Source organism: Sus scrofa, chromosome 1 (genome assembly GCF_054392235.1).
Source record: "Sus scrofa isolate SSC_HxYL_T2T_F1_AM1 chromosome 1, Sscrofa_HxYL_maternal_Yorkshire_Landrace_v2.0, whole genome shotgun sequence".
In the NCBI taxonomy this organism is placed as follows: Eukaryota; Metazoa; Chordata; class Mammalia; order Artiodactyla; family Suidae; genus Sus; species Sus scrofa.
Window position 1 is genome coordinate 127,991,718 of NC_139383.1, and position 23,823 is coordinate 128,015,540.

The 23,823-nt window shown below is 39.7% G+C and overlaps 1 protein-coding gene across 1 annotated transcript in view; it reads right to left on the reverse strand.

Moving 5' to 3' along the window:
• The window catches only part of LOC110261071 (uncharacterized), an 856,894-nt gene that overhangs the window by 832,057 nt on the left and 1,014 nt on the right, over positions 1-23,823 (reverse strand). The gene's annotated exons all lie outside the window — the stretch shown is intronic.

Here is a 23,823-nt window from a genome sequence, read left to right on the forward strand (position 1 = left end):
GTGTCTCAGGCTTAGCATGTGGATATATGCAAATACTTGATTATTTTACCATGAGGAAGCACAACATTCAAGCATGACTCATTTGGAGGTTTTGCCATAAGGGGGGCACCCTGAATAAACATGTGCCCAGCATAATATTTGCTGCTGCTGAAAAAACTTTGAATGGCAAATATTCTTGATTATGATGAAATGTCCTTAGCCCACAGTGAGGGCTCCATTTTCAAGACCCTACTGAAAATACTAAACTTAACCCTCCTATTATTTTGTCTTCTGGGTCCTAAAACTGAAATTCTGCAAGCTTTATTCTGTGATATTAGCACATCCTAAAATTTGCCATTTTTTCATAAATGTAAAGCTTATCTTTGCATAGTGGAAATTAGGCAGGGTAATAATTAGCTGAGTTAAGGCAAAAAGACAAACTGAATACTGAATACCAAGTACAAAATGTTTAAAGGAGATAGCTCTTTTTAGATATCTAAAATCATATTTCTAATTTTTCTTTATGTTATCCTTTCTTATAGAGATTCTAAGCAAATAATATTAAACAAAGTTATGTACTAAATAAGCTAACATGTTTGCTTGTAGAATTCAGAATCCATAACTCAGTTTTTAAAAATACTGTTGCCTTTTTCCACTATGCTACCCTGAATCCCTGTAGGATAGGAAAAACCTTGGCAAGAGTCCTAAAATCACCAGGGGGCAGATAGCAGAATGTGTTTCTGACCACTGAAATACTCTCATTGTTCATACACTAGCCACACCATAGAGAGAGTGACCTCTTTGCAACACTGACAAGTGAACATGAACAGTCCTGCTGACTTTGATTGGCGGTTCACTGGGTCTCTGACCTTGAATGACATTGCTGGCAGATTTTGATTGGCAGGCTGCAGCCCAGCAAACCACCTCCAGTACACATGGCCACTCACCAGAAATTAGCCCTTATCTTTTCAAAAGCACTCTTGTGTTCCCAAAACTAAACATGAACCAAAATGTGACTGAGAACGTCAAACTCAGTCTAAAAAACAAAAATAAAAACAGAAAACAGGCTCATTAATTTATAACCCTCAGATCCCACTGTAACTGATACATCCAGTGATGCATTTGGTCTTTGGCTGCATCTTCATGAAGCCAAATACCAAAATTAGATGAAAGAAATTCAGGCAATCACAAAGATAAGTTATCTACAGTACACCAAACATTCAGATAATTGGGTGCCTCTGGACAGTTCTTGACATGCAGACAAAACATCTGAGTGATTAAACAAAGGTTTAATTTTTCTCCAGATACTTAAACATAATGAAGAGAAGCATAAGTCTTAGCCAAGGCCCTTCATCTTATGCCTGGGTGTGACCGGGCTGATGATGCCCTTCCCACTATTCTGGTGAATGAAAATATGCTGACTTTAACCCAGTATTCCATGTAGCATCCAAAGCAAAATTTTCCCTTAATAAATAAAAATAGTTTTCAAATAAAAATGCCACAAATGTCTTAAGAAACCATTGCCTTACTTTTAAAATAAAATCAAAATGTTCTAAAACTGTGGGTCATGATGTTGTACAGTAGAAAATTGACAGAATTCTGTAAACCAGCTATAATGGAAAAAAATAAAAATCGTTACATATTAAAAAAAAATCTATGAACCCCCCATACGCCTGGTTAAACAAGGCATGTTTTACACCTGTGCTCAACAATGCTTCCTCCACTAAAATGAGAATGGAAGAATTTAAAATTTTAAAACCTTCAATTATTTAAAAAAAATGAGAAAAAGACAATATAAGTAAGAGACAGCAAGAAATTTGGGGAAGTTAGGAAGTAGCTGAAACAATTAACAGAGGTAAAAATTTTGGCAACTAAATACTTGCAAAGAAGAATAAAAAATAAGCTGCATCCCCCAAGAGCACCTAGGAAGGCTCAGGAATTACAGAACCTGGTGCCATGGAATAAAGCAGAAGTGGGACTGAAAATAGGACAAGTAGATGGATGTTAGTACAATTTCCAGGCTCACTCCCAAACCACTGCCTCTTATCCCACAGAAAAGCTTATTCTATGGAAAAACTGAACCAAAGCAACTTCAATCTTGTGACACAGAGGAAGGGAAAGAGCACAGAAGAATAAGAAAAAGCCTTAAACAGTAACCCCCCAGCCTCTTTCTGCCACTCAGCTAAAATACTGCTGGCAACCAGGTGTAGGTCTGCCTGTCACAGGGCAGGGTCCTTGGGAAACAAACACTGAAAGGAAGATTTGTGTGCAGAAAGTATATTAGAAGTGCTCCGAAGATCAGCACCTGTGGAAGAGGGCAGGCAGCACACCTAGACAGAAGAAGAAGTGTAAGAGCAATGCAGGGACAACAAAGGACTCTGTCAATCCCATGGGGAACTCTGGAGTTGGGATGGCTCTTCAGAGTTATCCCTATTGAAGCAAGGAGCCAGACCTTTGTACCCCCACATCAGCCAATCATTGGATGTGAGCTGTTCTCTTCATCTAGAGGCAATTCAAAAAAGAGACCCAGCTGAGAGCTGTCAATCACAAACACCCCTAGCAGAGAGAGGAATGATTGATTTAGTCCTCTAGGGGAAAGGAAGAGATCTGGAAGTGCAATACATGGATGAGTAGGATGCCACCCTTGTCCTACTCAAATTCCCATTTTTCAGCAAGTCAGAATTTAAAATTTTACCCACAGGAAGACAGGCCAGTAACTAAATAATACAATCAGTCACACACACACTAAAGTTATGGGATGAAAATTTAATTCTACAAGTGGTAAAATAAAAGTGCAAGGGTTCTGGGCTGTTTTTCCAGGTTAAAAATAAGTAAACTGGATATGGACAAATGAATTTAAATGAATCAGCAGGGATAGGCAGGGACAACTGCACCAGACAGAAGGAAAAGCATGAACCAAGTAATGGAAGTATGTACAAAAAACTAAGTCCAATGGGGGTAAGTAGTGAAGCAGAAAGGCATGAGGAGATATGTCTGTAAGGGAGCCTTGACTGGAATTAATTTCTCTATGCAATGGGGATCCACTGAAGGTTTCTGAGCAGGGAAAAAACTGACAAATGTCATGTTTCTAGATTTTGCTGTCAGTGATTATAGAAAAGAATGGAAATGGGAATGGTTCCAGGCAGAAACGCAAGTTGAAAGAAATACTAGAAAGTCCAGGGAGGCACTATAAAAGAGTTTTTAAGAATGCACGCTGTGGACTCAGTAGGCTTGGGTTTCAATTCTTAGTCTGCTACTTAACTAGCTAAGAAACCTCACAAAGATTACTTAACCTCTCTAAACGTCAGGTTCTCAGCTGCAAAATATGGGATAATGATATGTGCTTTAACGGAGTTGGGGGGGACAAATAAATGAGATCAGATATGTAAAGTGCTCAGTACAGACCTGGCACAGAAGAAGTCTTTTTTTTTTTTTTTTTTGTCTTTTTTGCTATTTCTTTGGGCCGCTCCTGTGGCATATGGAGGTTCCCAGGCTAGGGGTCGAATCGGAGCTGTAGCCACCGGCCTACACCAGAGCCACAGCAACGCGGGATCCGAGCAGCGTCTGCAACCTACACCATAGCTCACGGCAACGCCGGATCGTTAACCCACTGAGTAAGGGCAGGGATCGAACCCCAACCTCATGGTTCCTAGTCGGATTCGTTAACCACTGCACCACGACGGGAACTCCAGAAGAAGTCTCATTAAATAAAACCTGATTGGGAGCAGCAGCAATAGCCACATGCTATGAGGCTGGAATTATCATGTAGGCAGAAGGAAGAGTGTGCTGTGAGGAAAAAAAAAAAACTTGAAGAAGAATCAAGAAGAATTGGTTTTTTCTATGAAAAGCAAACAAAATGAGTGGATTCAATAATGCCTTCATGGTTTTGAGCTTGGGTGCCTGGAATAATGGTGACACCACTGCAAAAATTATGGACATCTAAAGGGTAGGAAATTTGATAAAATTTTGAGGTGCTGGATTTTAACAGAGCTAAGTTTTACTTGCTCAGCATCAAGTTATAGATGGGGATGGAAATGAAGATGCGTGAGGGAAAGGGAGTGTCAAAGAACTGTTTAAAAAGGAAGAACAGAGGTAAGTGACTTTAGCTTTGAAGGATTTCTATATTTAGGAATAGAATAAAACTAAAGTTCTGGGGGGGAATAAACAGGAAAGCAGATAAGACAGAATTTAATGGTTAATTTTATGTGTCAACTGGAGTAGGTCCCAAGGTATCCAGGTATTTGGTCAAATACTACTCTAGGTGGGTCTGTGAGGATATTTCTGGATGAGATTAACATTTGAATTAATAGACTGTGTAAAGTAGAGTGCCCTTCCTAATGTCAGTGGCAAATTTATTAAAGGCTTGAATAGGGGAAAAAAAAAAAAAGACTGACTCTCCCACAGAAAGAGGGAATTTCTCTTGCCTGAATACTTTAGCTGAGACTGCTTTCAAATGCAAACTGAAACAGCGGCTTTTTCTAGGTCTGCCAGTATTGAGTCTAGAACTATATCATCAGCTTTCCTGGGTCACATCACCTGGCCAATTGTAGACCCTGGGATTTGTCAACCTAATAATCATGTAAGCAAATTTCTTATAATAAATATATTTATATTTAAATAATATACACATAAGTAAATTAGAAAGATATATAGATAAACTTCTGATTCTGTTTCTCTAGAGAACCCTAATACAAAGAATAAGGTTCCAAGAAAGGAGACAATTTCAAGAAGGAGCAGATAAGTGGTGTGCTAAGTGTCCATATAGATAAATGATAATGAGGGTTAATAAGTAATCTGAAAGTTGAATGACCTTGATGTCAAAAGATCTAATAGTCCAAGGAAACTAGATTGCTATGGGGGAGGTTCATAAAATCTCTCACTTTAATCCAGCAAACCTCATCAAGTATTTTTAGACAATATCTCAGTTGAAGATTGAAGGTCAAAAAATCACATTCAAAATTATCCTTGAAATAATTCAAATGTTTACATTAAGAAAGTATAATCAAAATCAGTAAATAGAAAAATTAATATAGAAGAAAACATTAGTTGTAAAAAAAACAAAACCATAATTCTAATATCCTCAAGAAAACTTAGTCCCTTTCAATATCTTCCCACAACTATTATCTCTCTGTGAAAAAGTGTCTCCATTGAAGGGATAAATAAATGCTAAATAATTAATGAATAAAACATTAACTCTTAAAATAAAGGATGTTCATGGATAAAAGGTCATCGACTGAGAATTAAGTTAGAAATAAACAATAGAAAGAACTCTGGAAACTCCTTAGGAAGTAAAACAATATGCTCCTAAATAACATATGGGTCAAAGAATAAATCAAGAGATATTAGAAAATATTTTAATTGAATAAAAATGAAAATAAAACGTAAAACATATGGTATGCAACTTAAATACTGCTTAGAAGGAAATTTATAGCTTTAAATAACCATATCAGAAAAAAAATTGTCTCAAGTCAATAACCTAAGTTTCTGTGTTAAAAAATGAGAAAAATGCAAACTAAACCCAAAGTAAGAAGAAGGGAAATAATAGAGATGGGGTGGTCAAATAAATAGAAAATATACAATACAGAAAAATCAATAAATTCAAAACATGGTTCTCTGAAAAGATCAACAAAATTGACAAGCCTTTAGTGAGGACAAGAAAAGAAAGACAAATTATTAAAATCAAGAATAAAAGATGGGACATTTTCATATAAAAATTAAAAGAACTATATAGGTGATATTACAAAAATATTTGTCAATAAATTAGACAACTTGATTGATAAGTTCTTTGAAAAATACAACTCAAGAAGAAATAGAAAATCTGAAGAGACATATATTAAGTTAAAAAAACTGAATTTATAATTAGAAATCTTCACATAAATAAAATCCCAGGCCTCAATTACTTTTTACCAAATCTTTAAGAGAAAATAATACCAACCTTTTAAAAAATTTTTCATAAATCAGAGGGGGAGGGGACATTGTCCAACTCATTTTATGAGGCCAGTATTACCCTGATACAAAAACTAGACAAACACATAACAAGAAAGGAAAACTATGGACCAATATTCCTCTTAAAAATGGGAGAAAATATAAAACAAAATATTAGCAAACCAGATCCAGCAGACCATAAAAAGAATTACACACTATCATCAACTGGGATTTACCCCAGGAATTCAAGGCTGGTTTAATAATTGAAAATCAAATAAAATAATATACCCTATTAATATAATAAAAAAAATTATCCTTGAAAACACAAGAGTAGACAAATACATGAAGGACAGTAGAGCTGATGTCAATCTGTCTGCAAGCACATTTCTCAGAACCAGGGATTTAGTCCCAGCAGGGATGGTCTTTTTTGATACATAAGTTTTCTATGGCTCTCATAATAAATTACCTCAAATTTGATACATAGAATTTATTCTCTCATAGTTCTGGAGGCCAGAAGTCCAAAATCACTCTCACTGGTGTTTCCAGGGCACAGTCCCTTCAGAGGTTCTTGGGAAGAACTCGTTTCCTTGCCTTTTCTAGCTTCTTAAGCTGTGCTCCTTGACTCATGACTCCCTCTTCCATCTTCAAAGTCAGTGGCCAGCATCTGCTTTCTTAGACGCTTCCCTTTACATGGCTTTCTTGTGCATGTCTGTGTCAAATCTCCCTTTTATAAGGATACATGTGTTTGCATTTAGGGCCCACCTGGACAATCCAGGACAATCTCCCCATTTCAAGATCATCAGGTTAATCACATCTTCAAAGTCTTCTTTGCCGTATAAGGTTCAAGAGATTAGGTCATAAATGTCTTTTGCGGGACCATGATTCAGCCTGCCACAGTTGATAATCCCCAGACTGTGTCAAAATGTGCACCCTAGCAACCCAACTGAAGCATCATTCATCCTGGATCCTAACTTTCAATATCCAAACTCAAGTTCTTGAAAGAGAAGCTCCCAGAAAATTTTAAAAATACATACATAGATATTTTAAAGGGAGAACAGGTTATAAGATCCCTTTAAGAAAGATAACCTACAGTAGTGGAAGTCTGTCCCTTAATGAGAGCTGCAAGCCAATCAGATGCTCTGTCAGGAGGCAAAGCAACAGCAACAACAAAAACCCTGCCTAATTGGAATGGCTGCCTTAAATGGGCCAGAAGTCAACAAGTCAGGATGAAAAATACACTCAATTCAGCCACCTGGAATTGGCAGTAAAAAGGATGCAATAAAATAGGTCAATTTTCTGGAACTAGTAAGAGGGTCCATACCCAAATGGACTGAATGCTTCTGTCTTTATGCACCTATTTGTCACTTTGTGGCTATAGCTTTAAACCACTCGTGATGCATGAATCTATCTTGTTTTAAAGGGTTAAAAACAGTCAAATGAATTTAGTCATTTTGAGTGTCCTTCCAAACCACTTCCAGTCAAGTAAATTTGTTATGAGTTTGACTAATTGTACTGGTTCTCTTCCTGTTCAGTGACACATTTCATTCTTTCCTTTTCTTCTTTTTTTAGGGCTGCACCCACAGCATATGGAAGTTCCCAGGCTACGGGTCAAATCAGAGCTGCAGCTGCCAGCCTATGCCACAGCAACATGGGATCCAAGCCTCGTCTGCGACCTACACCACAGCTCATGGCAATGCCGGATCCCTGACCTACTAAGCGAGGCCAAGGATCAAACCATATCCTCATGGATAGTCGGGTTCACTTTCACTGTGATACAATGGGAACTCCCACAGCTCATTCTTTTTAATACATTAATACTGTTTTAGTGCATGTTTTCACCAAGGTACCTTGGGATGTTCCCTCTTCTGAGAATGCTACCACACTGGATGCAAAGACCAAAGTGAGAGTGAAGTGCCCCAGCTATACTATGGCAGATCTGAAAATACAGATTCTCCACAGAGCAAGGTGAGCCCAGCAGCCCCACCTGACAGCCACCTCAGGTTTCACCCTAGATCCTCTACACCCAATATAAGAAGGAACCAGCGTAGTGGTCAAGGCCACATGGTCAGAACTATGGCAGCAGTGAGGAAGCCAACTGTGGCATTGGACTCAAAATCTCTGATACTAAGAGTCAGTTCTTTCTTTCTTCCTCCGAGTGAATTTTTGTTTCTTATCACCTGCGTGTGTGCGCACATGCACACACACACACACACACACACAAACACACACCCCTTGTCAATAATCACAGTAATAGTTGACATTTACTGAGAGCTTTCAGCATACCAGGCCTTATTCCAGGACTTTTATATGTGTTTATACACATGACCCTACAACCACTTGATGAAACAGGTACAATTTCTATCCCCATTTTACACATGAAAAAACTAAGCATCAAGCGTTTAGGCAACTTTCTCAGGCCCACCCAACTGGCAAGCACTAAGGTTGGGATTCTAATAGAAAGAAGCCCTACTTTCAGTCATGACACTGTTCTTCCTCTCTGACAATGGCTATGGCATCACCTTCCATGCTCCTGGAGTTCATTAGGAAGTTTTACATGCCATCTTAGGACCTAGAATTGAAGTCAAACACTGCCCTGAGCACATGCGTCTGACCAGCTGTAATAGGGAGATGGGAGATCTCAAAATTTGATCCAATCACATCAGATTTTGCTGTAACATCATGAATGAGCATGATCCAAGTAAGCTAAATGTGAAGAGTAGCCAAACCCCTGCAAACACATGAATCCTGCTTTATTTACTATGAGTCCAGAAAGTACCATGACATCACAAAAAGGCCTAATTTGGAATCCTAAAAAGGAAAAGAAAAAGTACATATTCTGCCTTGGAAGCAGATAAAATCAATGGGAAGGGGGATTTTTCAGGAGTTTCTGTATCCCAAAAGGGGGGGGGGGGCATCCACAGTAGGACATGCTAGTGGATTGTCTTCAGTGGCTGAAGTGTCTACAACTGCCCAACAAGGTAAATCAAATCTGCTGCCAATACATTCTTCTGCTGTCCAGATAAAACGGCAGACTAAGCTGGTGAACTTTCACCCTTCACCCGCGCTCTTCAAGCCAAAGTACAGATTAAAAAAAATCAATAACCCCAATCGATGGGAAAATATTTTTAGTCTCTAACTGAACGATATGTTTTGACAAGGCCAAAGAGGAGCACAAAAGAATGGCAAAAGATAAAAGACAGAAAATTAGGAATTTGCCTTACTGAGGGAGGTGGAATCACCAATCACTTTCTTTTTTCCTTGCTGACATTCGTCTAAATTATCTCCCAGCAAGGAAATAAAGTGTAAGGAGATGAATTTATAAAATGGCATGATTCACTGCCAAACACCTAAAAACCTATTATTGCTACCATTTTCTGTTGCCATTTCCAAGAAAGCAATCTAGAGAAATGCCCATGTTCAGAATAGAGTCAGAGGAAAGAGCATTTCCCCAAAGTGGATAGAACAGACAATGGGATAGGGCCTCCCACCCCCTAGACAACCTAGACATCGCATCCAATACTAAACATGTCAGAAAGTGTTTAAAATCCACCCAATTTGGCTCCAATTTCTCTCAAAATAACCATTGTTTTTCATAACCCAATACCCTGGAGGTCCTTTCATAACTGAGCAAATTAACCACGTAATATCACTTTGTCTTCTAGCCCCTTAAGCAGTAATTTATTTCTGAACACAGATCTGGGCCTGGTATATTTCCAAAATTTATTTCATTTTTTTCTATTGTGAATAAATGTGATAAAGAACCATGAGACCCTGAATAAAATAAACAGAAATTATCCAGCATTTGTTTGCTCTTCTTGTCAAAGAAAATCCTGAACATAAAGAATCAATTTACCAATCAATTAACATTTTCAATAGTTTATAGCTGTAACAACAATTTGTGAACAGATAGATTTATGGGATAAATCCAATAGGCTGGAAGTTGGAAAGTAGCAACCAATTTTACTTATCGATGTATTTCCTTCTCTTCTCCACATCCCTTCCCAACATCAATTGCTTGTCTTTGACAAGCCAATATTTGATAAGCCTTTGGCATGCATTTAATAACTATCATTTTGCTATAATTTCTTATTTGTCCCTTTACCATAAGTTAAATACACATTTCTTATATAAATATATACCGCCAGGCTGGTGGCTACATCTATGTAATGGCAACCAATTCAACCCATAAAAATCAGTCAATTAAGTTAAAAAAAAAAAAAACAGTTGCCAAACCAATGGCTTGGCATCATATATTTTGGCAGTCAAATATCTACTCAATATCTATTTGATTGGCCAACTTGTTACACTGTTAGTAACTTGTTTTGTTGTTGAGATTGACATAGACTCTATAATGGCAATCATTCTGGCAGGATAAAAAGATTTGGACAGTCCAGTTCCCTGGGACTCTTCCATAAGATCTTGTGACCAGTCTTGAACACTCAAATTCTGTTTATGCAAGTGATAGAAATCTTCACAGACTGTGGCTACCCTCGCTTTACAGATTCTTCAGCATATTTACTACTCACACTTTTATAATCTAAACAATGACTTCTCTTGTCTCTGGTAATAAAGATCATATAACACTTGCTTCTCTTTCCTGAGCATTTACTTCTTGCCATGCTGTCCTTCCTTAGCATTTTTTACAAACCTGATCTCATTTATCCTCACAACAAAACTACAACATAGGTAATATTATCCCTGCATTACAGAAGAGAGAAAAATCTTGGGAAATGAGAAAATTGCACAAGGCTACAACAGCTAAGTGGGAGAGCCAGGATATAAACCCATTTCTGTCTGACTCTGATACCTATACCACTAGCTCATTCAGTTGATGGTACCACCATCTAGATGGAATAAAGCTGATTAGATTCACTAACAGTAATAGTTGGAATGATCAGAAAACTACATTTGATCAAGGCTTTAGTTCACACACCATTCTGTCATATTCAAATAGGCATGAAAGTCACTTTTAATTTATTAAGTATTTATTTATAATACATTTATTGAGCATCTTTCATTCTGGGATATTATGTAGATACATACATGGGGAGACATGCAGGAGTCAGTGATTCATTGGTCTTTACAGTGTTCAAAATATTTCATTTCCAAGGGGACTGAAATTTCCTTAGTGTAACTGATTTATCTAGCTCCTTTTCTCTTTCCCATAAACCTCAAAGCTTGTTCTAGGTTAATAAAATAATATGAATAACAATAAAGCTGCTAACATTGATTAAAGCTTATTGTGTACCGGGTACTTTGCTAAGTGCTTTACATTTATTAATTCATTTAATTCTCACCAAAATCTTATCAGCTACTATTATTCTCACCATTTTAAAGATGAGAACTGAGTTAAGTAATTTGCCCAAAGGCATGAAGCTAGTAAGCAGTGTAAACAGAGTTCAATTACTTAGGCATCACCAACCACATACCAGGCACTGGGGTAGGCCCCCCTGAAGAGCCAAAATAAACAAGGAAAACACAGCGCCTATTCTTCTGAAGCTTACAAATTAAATTCAATTGTAGTCAGACTTTAAAGTCCATGTTCTTAACTACCACACCAACCCATCAGCAGGTATATATACTGACGGCTCACTTTTGGGAAGGAAGTCTCATGCATGCAGTCTTTCTTGGGCCTGGAGAACTTCCTCACCAAGAAATAAGAAGGCCCTCACAGCCTGTGCTGGGCTTATCACCTCATGTGGGAATATCATTCTCTGTAAAGGTGTGCTCCTTTGTCCTGCTTAAAGATATGTCTCATATAGCACCTGACCAATGAGGGGAGGGGATAAGTTCTTTTGTTGCAGAGCAAGAGGGGTGCATACAGGCCAATGGCCCTGCATTGCATACGAGAAGGGATTTGCTGACTACAAGGGAGATATCCACCACTGAAATTGATCTTGCTCTCTCTTTTCTATGTAAGGCATTGTTCCATCTGGTGCTTAATTGTGTTGTGTTTTCCTCGGTAACTGCAATACACAAATGTAGTGAGTGAAAGTACTCAGACTCCTACTACTGGTGATAAGTAATAGATGCCACTTGCTCAACACACTCATTCAGACACATAAAATATGTTCTTTCTTTCAACTCTCAAAACAGCCCAGTGAGTGGCAGAACCAGGATCTGGACCTATAAGTAAATCACGCCAACTTCCTTAGGGGCAGTGAAGGCTCCCTTTGGCATGGGAACCTACCCAGTGTTCTGTCATCTCTCTGTGCCTTCCCTTCCCATTACCACCACCTCCTCCGCCCTGCCAAGACATTACCTGAAGCCCATATTGTGGAAAATCCCTTCTGGCTTCTCTGCCCATGCTAGGCTTCTCTCTTTCATTCCTGAGGTCCTCAAAGGTCACCTCAAGCTTCCTATGTGCTTATCATGTGACTGCCCCAACTCAGAAACTCTCACTGGCTCCCCTCACTGTCTACCCAATAAATTCCCACTCCATATCCTGGCATTCATAGTCCTCTACCATATGAGCCATATCACCACCGCTGCTCCTGGACAGGAACTGTCCCCTTAGGCGCACTCTTTCCCCACCGCCCTCACCTGTCCTGCTCACACACATCATGCTCAGTTGGTGCAGGGGCAAAAAGTGCCTCTGTTCATCTGGACTTCCTGCCTGGAGTGTTCCCCTATAATCCCAGGGAAAAACCCAAGTGTCTTTGTCCATGAGGTTCTCTTTCACTCACCAGTCCATGTCCTTCTTGCCTACCTTTCACAAGTCAGTGCCATATAGTGAGAACTCACTCATTCAATACACAAGGTTTGAATGCCATTTTGTTTATCCAGGGCACAGAGGAACACAAAAACATAGTCTCTGACACAGGAGTTCATTAATATAAAAACTCACACCATCAAATAAGTGCAAAATGCATGTAGTAAAAAAAAAAAAAATATATATATATATATGCAAGGCAGAGGGGCATCCTGGGGTGGACCTAGTGAATAGCTTGACCTGAGGCAGGAGCCAGTCAGAAACAACTTCCTGAAGAATCAATAGGAGTATACAATGCAGTCCTGTAGGAAGAAGAATAAGAAGAGAATCAAGGACTGACTTTTATAAATAATTTATAGTTTTCTTATCTGTCCTGCTCAGTTCACAAGGCTGTTTTGAGATTCAAATATGTTAGAAAAGAGAGTTCATCAAAAAATTGAAGGCAAACCTAACTGTGTTATTACTGTGCACAGATTTTGCCTCTCCAGTTAAATCCTAAATTCTTGAGGGGTAGAGAAAACATAGGAAGCTGATTCTCCAAATCTAGCTCCTTAAGTCTCCTATTGCTTCTCACAGAACTGGAGTAAATTCCAGATTTCTTTCCAAAGCCTAAGAGCCTTGGCACCTGTGTGCCACAGACTGGAATACATTATCCATAGACCTTTGTGTGGCCTGGTCTTTATGGTCTTCATGAATGTTTCATGGTTCAAGTCTCAGTGCAAATGTCAACCCCTCAGAGACGCACTTCCATTTCACCACTCCTCACTCCCTCTGTATTATTCTGTTTTCTATCCTTCACAGCATTCATTAGTATCAGAAGCTATCCTTTTAGACTCCAAGTTCCATGTCCATCATCATCTCTCCACTGTCTAGATCACTTCCTAGCAAAAGTCTTTAGTATTTGTTGAATGAATGCAACTCCAATGCAACAATGGACACCTTGGACTGAATCAAATTTTATATTAACGCAGTTTGACTGTGTGTAACCTATATACTCAGGTCCCTCCATTCCAGGCAAGATGTCTGCTTCCTAGAAATTCTTGCTTCAGGAGCTTTTGCAAAATCCCAAAATGTACAAAGACAATGGCTCTTCCTTCCATGGCAAAATCCTCAACTTATCAAAGTAATAATCCACTGAGCCTTTGAAAGTAACCAAAGGAAAAAGAGAAACAATGCTGGGATGGGAGAGCAGAGGCCCACACCCTGTGGGGGAACATCCAGGGAAGGCAACAAAATCCCAGTGGTCTTAAAGGTACATTAAAGGAAGTTTAATCACAAAGATGGATACCTTAAAAGTGGGAGCAAAGTAGATCCTCCTTACTTCAAGGCTTATCCACTGAGGGGCTCAGTGGCAGTGAGGATGGGCTGGGCGTGAAAGACCTTGGCCCTGTTTTCCACATACCACATAGCCTCCTGGGTTACTTAAAGAGGGGAGAGGTCCAGGTAATGATTAGGGCTGAATTTCCCAGCAGCTTTAAGATGGAGGTTCTGAGGCTGATCTCATTTGAGTTCAGGAAAATTAAGAAGTAGACATTTTCTCTCACGTTGTAAAGTACAGACTGAGGCTCTGACCTGTTGCAAAGGCCTCCACTGAACAATGTGGCCTGAGCCAGGAATATCCAGCCTTCTTTTCATCTTTACAGAAGAGAAACTGGCTAGGTTCTTCAGCTTGCTTTCCCCTCATGGAAAAGGAGAGTTTATAGATATACACAAGGTAATACAAGGCTAGGATTCAGAAAACTTGAATTTAATTCCTAAAGCTGTGTGACCTTGAGCAACTATCTATATCTCTCTGAGTCTCAAATCACTAAAATACCATCATCTCACAGGGCTATGAAGACAATGAAATAAAGTCATATGTATAAAAATGCTGTGTGAAATGAAAAATCCTAACATTAGCACTTTTTCCCATGAAAGGGAGAAAAAAAATCAAAATTAATTTCAATTTTATTTTATGGCTCTGACTATAAAACCGGTTTAGAATGAGCCATAAAGATATCTGTTCATCAATGTACATGCTCAATATCACGCAGAGAATGGAAGCTCCATCTGTTTATCCCTGTGGTTCTTGCAGTAATGAAGGCATCTTGATGCAAAGCACCTGGGGCAAACCAGCTCCAAACTACATCCCCATGCTCCCAAACCCATTGCCTCTTTATATGGACTATATTATTTAAGGTAGGCCAATATCTGGGACATACAAATCACAAAGTTACAGCAGATTAACACTGGTGAAGCTTACTTCTTGATCATGTAATCATCCAATGCAGATGCAAGTGGGAGGAGGGTAGAGTGAATGGGTGCTGTGGTACCTAAGCCAAGCAGACTCTATCATCTTCAACAGATAGCTTCCAAGCTACAGGATGTTGACAGCCACTTGGCAGATAGGAAGAGACAGAGAATGGGTAAGACACAGACTCAATTCTTAAACATCTCAAGCCCAATGTAGTGGGTTAAGGATTGGGTGTTGCCACAGCTGTGGCATAGGTTGCAGCTGCAGCTTGGATTCAATCCCTAGCCTAGAACTTCCATATGCCATGGAAAAAACAACAACAACAAAACAGACCTGAAAGTTACATGTCAATTTTTTTTTTGTCATGCTCACAACATGTGGAAATTTCCAGACCAGGGATCCAACCTGCACCACAGCTGTGACCCAAGCTACAGCAGTGACAACACCAGATCCTTAACCTGCTATACCAGCAGGGAACTCCACATGTCAAATATAAACAATGGTCACCTCTGAGATGCAAGGTAATTTACATTTACCAATCTGTATTCTAGAATCTTTTCTGATGAACAATATCGTCTGTACTCAAAGAAAAAAAAAGTCAGGTAATGAATGGAGAAGAATGGTCTGAGTCTAGATGTATCCATAGAAAAATGGTGAATTTTTAGCCCAAATATATTTTGCTTAAAACTTCCTGAAAGTTCAGTACTTGAAATTTCTTTTTTTTACCCAAAGGGAGAAGGAGAGCCCTAGAGACACAAAGTATGATGATAAGGGAGAGAGGTTATGTATACACAGTAAGGTATACATATACCTTATATAGAGAACCTGAAGAAGAGGTGTTGCCAGAGACAGGTCTAGAAGGTCTAGAAGGTCTAGAAGGTCTAGAAGGACCTGTGGATTTTCAATAAGTAACCAGTACGGAAACTTCACTTCAAAATGGAGACAGGACCAATAATGGCATAAACACTGGGAGGTATACGTTAGGGTTAAAGTGACAATTAGTTGCAGTAGACTTGTGTCTTTAAAAGAAATGAGATTAGAAAGAGGGTATTGTATGATTGTAGGTGGTTCTGCCTGTGGAAGGTTAGATTTTTTGGACTTTGTTCCATGGAAGGTAGAGAGAAATCCTTAATTAGTTAAGAGAGGTGTGGCTTGGCCAGAGTCCTATTTTACAAAGATTTACCTGTCTCAAATTAAAGAAATTGGTTAGAAAGCTCAGGTGATATCCAAGGTTTCAGGTGATAGCGATCTGGACCAGGACAAAGAGGAAAGGAACAGAAATAGATAGCAAAGACAGAGGTAAAAGACTATGAAGAAAAGAATCAGTCAGACTTAGAGATTGGCTGTGGCAGCCCGGGAGGCCATAGGAAAACACTGTGTATCCTTACCTTTTTTTTTCCCACTAAGGTAAGGTCATGTTAAAAAAAACACCTAGAACATCTTTCAAGGTGGAAGACAATTTCTTTTTCTTTTTTTTTTTTTTTTTTTTTTTTGTCTTTTTGCCATTCCTTGGGCCGCTCCCGCGGCACATGGAGGTTCCCAGGCTAGGGGTCCAATCGGAGCTGCAGCTGCCAGCCTACGCCAGAGCCACAGCAACGCAGGATCCGAGCCGCGCCCGCGACCCACACCACAGCCCACGGCAACGCCGGAACCCCGACCCACTGAGCAAGGGCAGGGATCGAACCCGCAACCCCATGGTTCCCAGTCGGACCCGTCAACCACTGCGCCACGATGGGAACTCCTGGAAGACAATTTCAAGAGGTCTGTGTAGGCAGAAAGGATGGCCCAGGACTTTGGGGTTTTTGGGTGAGGGTGGGAGGTTATTTTTTGTTTTCTAATTTTTTGAGGGAGTGGGTATCTGGAGGTAGAAAAGGATCAGACAACAGGGAGAGGAAGACTGAAGATGAAAGAGAGATGAGATGCCTGAGATGGATCTCCCAGGCAGGACCAGAAGGAGGAATCCAGAGTAAGGCAGAGAAGAGGGAAGATACCCCATCTCTAAGTCTGAAAAAAAGATGAGAGGGTTCAATGTTCTGAGACAGAAGTGGGGACTGTGAGCTCACATGCCATCAGATCATCTCTGGTTTTGCTGTAAAGGAGTTATGAAGGTTGCCCACCTTACAAGGAAGGAAAAAAGACAAAGTGGAAAAGAATGCATCTGAAACACCAATGAGGAAAGGGCCTCAAAGAGGCAGAGGATTAATAAATGGTCAGACAGTGAGCTCTGGCTGGGGGGGTCAGGCTCATTGGACTCAAAAACTTGTTCTGTGAAGTTGTGAAGCCTAAGTCTCTTAGCAAGGAGATACCAGGGTTGGAAAATGTTTGACAAGCCAGTAGAAAGTCATGGAAGTTTCAGGACACACAGAGGGCTGCTAAGGCTGAGATGGACAGATAGATGGGGGCCCAAGACTCAGGTGAGGTGTGAGAGGCTGAAAGATATGAAGTTGGATCTTCTTTCAAACCCTAATCATAACCCTTAGTGATTTAGTTTGACAGTGCCTGATGCACAAGTCCTTGAGCATTTCCTTTGAGAAAATGGTAAAGAGGGCCCTGAGACTGGGCACACTGAGGACAGCAGAGGTCTCACTGGAATTGGGGAATTAGGGAACAGCATTGCACTGCTTATTGAAGTTAATTCTCCTCTGCCTTCAAGGAGCCTGAATAAGAACCAGTAAACATATATGACAGTGGGACCCCAGGGGGGTAAAAAAATGTAGTAACCAGGAATTCATTTAGGCAAAGCCTATATGAAGTGTTGAGATAAAAGATGGAATTGGATTGACTTACTAGCAAAAAGCTAAGGGTCAAGTCAGAGATCTGAGCATACAGACTGACAGAGGCTCAGCACAAGAAGGAATTCCTACATTTCACTCACTGTCAAAGAGTGGTCTTGTGAGGGACATGTGAGGCATGTGTTATTCTCAGGTCTCAGATCTATTAGATCTCAAACCTATTGATAGCTAATACTAACTAGATATGTTAAACTCAAGTTGATGTTTATATCATGAGCTAACACTTCTTGAGTGTTTTCTATTTGCCAGTATTTTTAAGGGCATTATCTTATTATCACAACTCATTTTCTGGGTAAGGAAATTGAGATTTAGAAAAATTAAAATTAACTTGCACAAGATCACAGTGCTAATAAGTAGGAAGTCAGGATTTGAGCCCATGTCTCTGGAGAACCAGAGCCCAAACTCTAAAACAGAAGGCTTTTCTGGCATGAATGCAAGAAGGAAACACAAGCAAGGCCAAGAGGTGAGGGCTTTCCAGATGATTATGTGATAATTCAGGAGCCTCCTTGCCAAGGGTATATGCAACACTCAGGTTACCCAGATATAGACCTAAAAGCAGTTTCTAAATCAGCTATAACTAAAAAGAAAAATTGATTGAAAAGCCTGTGTTTGGTAGAATAACTCTAGCAACATACCCAGCATCAAAGACATCCCAGATTAAAAGCATACAATGTTTAAAGAGCTTCCCACACACCTGTAGCCCTCACAAAGTCCGTCCAGACACACTTCAAGGTGATTGCATTTATCACCCTTCTCAATAAATCTGGGAGTAGACCTCCTAATATCATCATATCCTGGGGACCGTAGGTTCCAGGTCACCACCTCTATTTAATATTAGTCATGACTAGGAGTTATTTGGAATGTGTGATGCCCTGTATCAACCAATACTGGAGGAAAGCAAGAGAGACATGAGTCCAAACAGCATTTTATCAGCAGTTTCGTATATATGTGTTCTCCACCTATATGGAGAATCTTCCTGCTCCCCCAGCCAATGTAGGGGAGCTGTCCCAATCCTCCTTTTAGGTTCAAGAGACCAAGATTTTAGTCAGGGATGCAGGCCATCATTTCATACCAATGAACAGACTAAGAATATTGTGTGCCAAGGTCCGAACTTGGGCCAGTGTATCTCCATCAACATACGTAAGGAGGTAAGTGCACACAGGCAACCATAATGAGATGGAACAGGGCAACGGACTCTGACATATTTATGTAAATTTTTATGGGTCAGTTCTGTATTTAGTGTACATGAATCAAATATGTCCAATTATTTCCATTTTCATATACAACTTTTCCCCCTAAATTCAGCTAAATAGCTCTGTGAAAACAGAATTCTGGTCTGATTCACTGTTTCCTTCCTCACCTACTGACCTCAATACCTGGCACACAAGTATCGCTAAATGAGAAACATGTTAGTGTTTCTAAATGCAGCCTATTGCCTACTGTTTTCTTTTTTTTAACCAGAAATAGAAGTGTGGCCATCACACCTCGCATCTGAATCACACAGAATCTAATCTACCACATTCTTTCTCCATGATGCCATGAGTTGTCTGGACCAGGACTCAGGCAATTATTTTTAGGGCCATAGTAAGAAACAGTGGTAAACAGTACTATCCGTTTTAACATGACTGGCTCCACCAAGATTGTATATAATAACCAACAACTCTGAACTCTTTTTGAAATCATCTGAATCACTCCTGAAAATGGTATTTCTTTCTTTCTTTTTTTTTTTTTTTTTTTCTATTTCTTGGGCCGCTCCCGCGGCATATGGAGGTTCCCAGGCTAGGGGTTGAATCGGAGCTGCAGCCACCAGCCTACGCCAGAGCCACAGAAATGCTGGATCAGAGCCGCGTCTGCAACCTACACCACAGCTCACGGCAGTGCCGGATCATTAACCCACTGAGCAAGGGCAGGGATCAAACCCTCAACCTCATGGTTCATGGAAGTGGTGATGTTTGAGAGAAGTCTGTGAGGTGGAAGAGTTTTTCACTGGATGGGCAAGAAGAACTGCAATTCAGGGAGAGGAGATTACTTGAGTAAACTAAGAGAGTTCTGAAAGAACCGCCTCTCTATTCCCCATTTGTGATATATGGTATACAACCACTCTTACAGTTTATGAAGAGGAACTGGATGTGCAATCTGTTAAAACTTTTTTTTTTTTTTTTTTTGCTTTTTAGGGCTGCACCTGCAGCAGATGGAAGTTCCCAGGCTAGGGGTTGAATCAGAGCTGTAGCTGCCAGCCTACACCGGAGCCACAGCAACGTGGGATCCGAGCCGCGTCTGCAACCTACACCACAGCTCACAGCAACGCCGGATCATTAACCCACTGAGCAAGGGCAGGGACCGAACCCGCAACCTCATGGTTCCTAGTCGGATTCGTTAACCACTGTGCCACAACGGGAACTCCTGAGAATGGTATTTCTAATGGACAGAGCCTTCATGTAAGCAGACCCTTTTCAAAAGTCATAATACCTCAAGCCAAAAGGCTTCATATGAATTATCTAGTCCAACTCCCTTTATTTAATAGGTAGAGAAGCATAGGCCCATTTTCTTGTCTATAGTTACACATCTGGTTGGAGACAGGATCAGGATGAGAGGCCCCACCCAGACTCCCACTTTGCTCCACCCTAACTGCTTTTCCTCCTTTAACTCTCTACTTAAAGTCGTCACTGACTGCTACCCTCCTCTGAATGAGATGCTCCTCCTACTCCCCGCATAGTATCCTATATGTTCATACATTTGTTTGTAGGATTCCATGTTGAAAGTCTGCTATCAGCAAGCTTGCCAGGCACAGAATAATCAATAAACATTTGTCAAATGAATGAATGAATGAATAAATGAATCCTCTCCAATACATTTCCCATTATACTATACAGCCTTCATTTATTTACATATCTAATATATCTGTTTTACTTTTTCTGCCTATCCCCCAAAACTGCATTTTCTGTCTATCCAGAAACACCGATTAAAAAAAACCTTAAGGATTTTTTAAAAGCCTTTAAAAAACTAAATGAGCGCTTTTAGATATATTAGAAACAGAAGTTTTAGAAATCCTTTTCCAGACCACCCCTTTCATTCCTCGAGAACTAAGACTGTAATTTCTTGATTTTCTGCATGTTGCCTAGCATATGAGTGGCAAGTAACAGGAAATAAAAAGGCATCTCTTGAATAAAAAAATGAAGAAATTAATGATACATATATTGTACATATGCCCAAATATTGGTAAATTACCTGAATATTAAGCTAAAATATCACTCATAATGTTTTTATTTTACATTTTCTCCAGGATGAGCAATTTGTGCCTTCTGGACAGAACCACATTCTGAGAACTAAGCAGGAGGCTGATAGCATGGCATTTGAACTCAATCGAGGTGAGTACTTGGTCTCTGTTATAAGAGGTTAGGAGCCATGTGTCCTCAAAACTGAGAATAATTTGGGGTCACAGAGAAGACAAGGAATATATACCATCCCCTGCCTACCATGGTAGCAAGGACCCTGAAGCCAGGCTGTCCCCTGCTCTTTGTTGAAATCTAGACAACACTACAGCCCACTGGCTGAGCAGCAGCTGGATGAGAAACCACCCACTGCTTCAACAGAGCCCCTGCACAGCCATAGGGCAGCAGTGCCACCCCCACACAGCCAGGCAGGCCTGACCTAATGTGCTCCAAACAGAAAAGCACTTTTCTAATTTTCAGAGAGACCAACTGCAGCCATCCCTGTAGCAGCTTTAGGTTAAGTTCACGAAGGCAAGGGTTAACATATAGTGCTATGCTGTGAAAGCACCGTCTGTATTATGTTAAACCCCCTTTATATAAAAGGAAAAATCCAACTGTTGTGCAGAAAATCCCTACCCTTTACGATCGATGCTTCCTACCACTGGGGCATCTAGTAATTTCTGATTCGGTCTCCTGCAGCCTTTACTTCAATGACAGGGCACAGCAGGCCAGGGGTAGACAGCGGCCAGGCTCTGCATGGCAAACCATCAGCCCTGCCGAAGGTGTGAGTGTTGCGGGTGATGCACAAGTAGGGGGAATGTCACCATGGGGCACACTGGGACTCTTTTAAGCCATGTCCAGGTCCTCAATCATAGACTCAGAGTTCAAAGGGCTGTTAGGTTGTTGGTCACTGATCTCATCTCAAGGTGATAGCCACCTCTGGCCTTTCCCTGCAGACAGCAAGCCTGCTGTCCATCCATCTTGGAGCAGCCTGACACTGGATCCTCTACCCATTTTACAGCCAGTGAACATTCCCTATTGATTTATTGATCTATGTCTGCCTGTGGAGGGAGCTCAGAACAGACTCTGTGCACTCACAGCCTCCCACATGGATTTTTTCCCCTCCTTCCTTTTCTCCTTTTTACCAAGGCATGTTAGCAGTCCAGGGTGCAACACGAATTAGAGCATGCAGGAGCCCAATTTACTGGTTGTGAATGTGCCCAGCTCCCGTTGGTCAGACAGGTCTGCTTGCCTTTTTTCTCATTTTTAAAATTTTGTCCCAAATACTCTGAAATACCTATCCCTCACTCATTCTTATTTTGTCCTCTAAGTCACTCCTTTCACTTCCCTTTACTGGAGATAGTTCTTAAATCCAAAATAGAACAAACAGTGAGAAGGGGGTTAGGAGAACCAACAGATTCTTTTTCCCTATTATCTGTTTGCTGTTATATCCCCATGACAGACGAGCACCTTATAATTCTAAAAACAAGAGTTCCTCCTCACCCTTGGCTTTTAAATAAGCAATATTCATTTGCTTTGAATCATTTATAATTCAATTCTGAGTCATTCTGATTGTATTGGTTTCTCTTCTAGAAAAGTAATTTTTTCCAGCACACTCTTCCTTACTGGAATTTCTTGAATGAGCTTTCTGAAGTCATGAAATCTGTGGGGTCCTTAAGCTTTTTTTTAATCGGCAGAGCAAGGTTAAGAAAGTGTCTATAAAGTAAATCCCTTTATTCAAGGGAGAGACAGAAAGTGAAAAATTCTTATGAATACCACACATGTACCAGGTATAAGCAGCAACAATAGAAATCATTGGAACAACAGCCAGTGTGTCTTAAAAGCAGAGCACATGGCTATGCTTAGCAATAATTACTTTTAAGACATCTCAGACGGGATCTACAAATCACACCTCCAGATCTCACAGTTCTTCACTGCCTTTGGAGTTTTCAGTGAAAGGAATCATTTATCTCATGATAGTAATTAGATGGAAAGATGACTATGGCATCTTATAAGTAAAATATTGCATTGATCTGGACACTGGATACCCAGGTCGCATTTATTCACAAATGCATTTTCTCAAAAAACAATCATTTGTTTTCTTTGAAATAAACAAATTGTTCCTACAAGAGAAAAATTTCCCAAATGGACACACTGGAGGGTAAAGCTGCCTTAAACACCTGCCGTCCAGCCTGAGTGTTCTAGAAATTTCTGAACATGTATTGAGTGATTTCAGATTCCAGCAGCCCCATTTTAATCCTCCTCTCCTCAAAACCTTTTCATTTCACTTAGAGCTATCAATTGTCCATGAGTCCTAACTTGACCAATATAATAAGCCAGTTTCCTATGTTTCCATCCGCTTATTTCATCATATTCATGAGTTACAAATTTTTAAGTGTTTTTAAATTACCTGTTTTTAAATCTTTTTTAATTTAATTGAACTTAAGACTCCAGTGATAAAGGAAAGACAATTAAAAGCAAATCAAAAATGCAAATTAAAACATTACCATTTTTTACCTATCAAAGAGCAAAAAATTAATATTTCATAAAATTGGTGAAATATAGCACATAAATACCATGTAAGCAGTATAAAATGGTAAAATCATTTTAAAAAATAATTCAATGGCATATATCAATAGCCTTTTGAATGAATATATCCTTTTGATCTAATCTAAAGAAATAACTTTAAATAATAAAAATATTTATGCTTGAAAAGGTTCACAGCAGTGGTACATGAAAATAGCATAAAAAAGGAAACAATCTAAATTTCAAAAATATGGAATGATTAAGTTGTGGAATGATCACTCAATTAATGAACCATTATAAAGTGTGAATGGCTACAAAGAATTATAACAAAGAGAAATCCCTCTACTTTAATAAGTGGAGAGGACTACCAATAATATAACTACATGAATGGAAATGGATACAGAGAAAATACACTGAAAAGAAATAACCCAAATGCCAGAAATA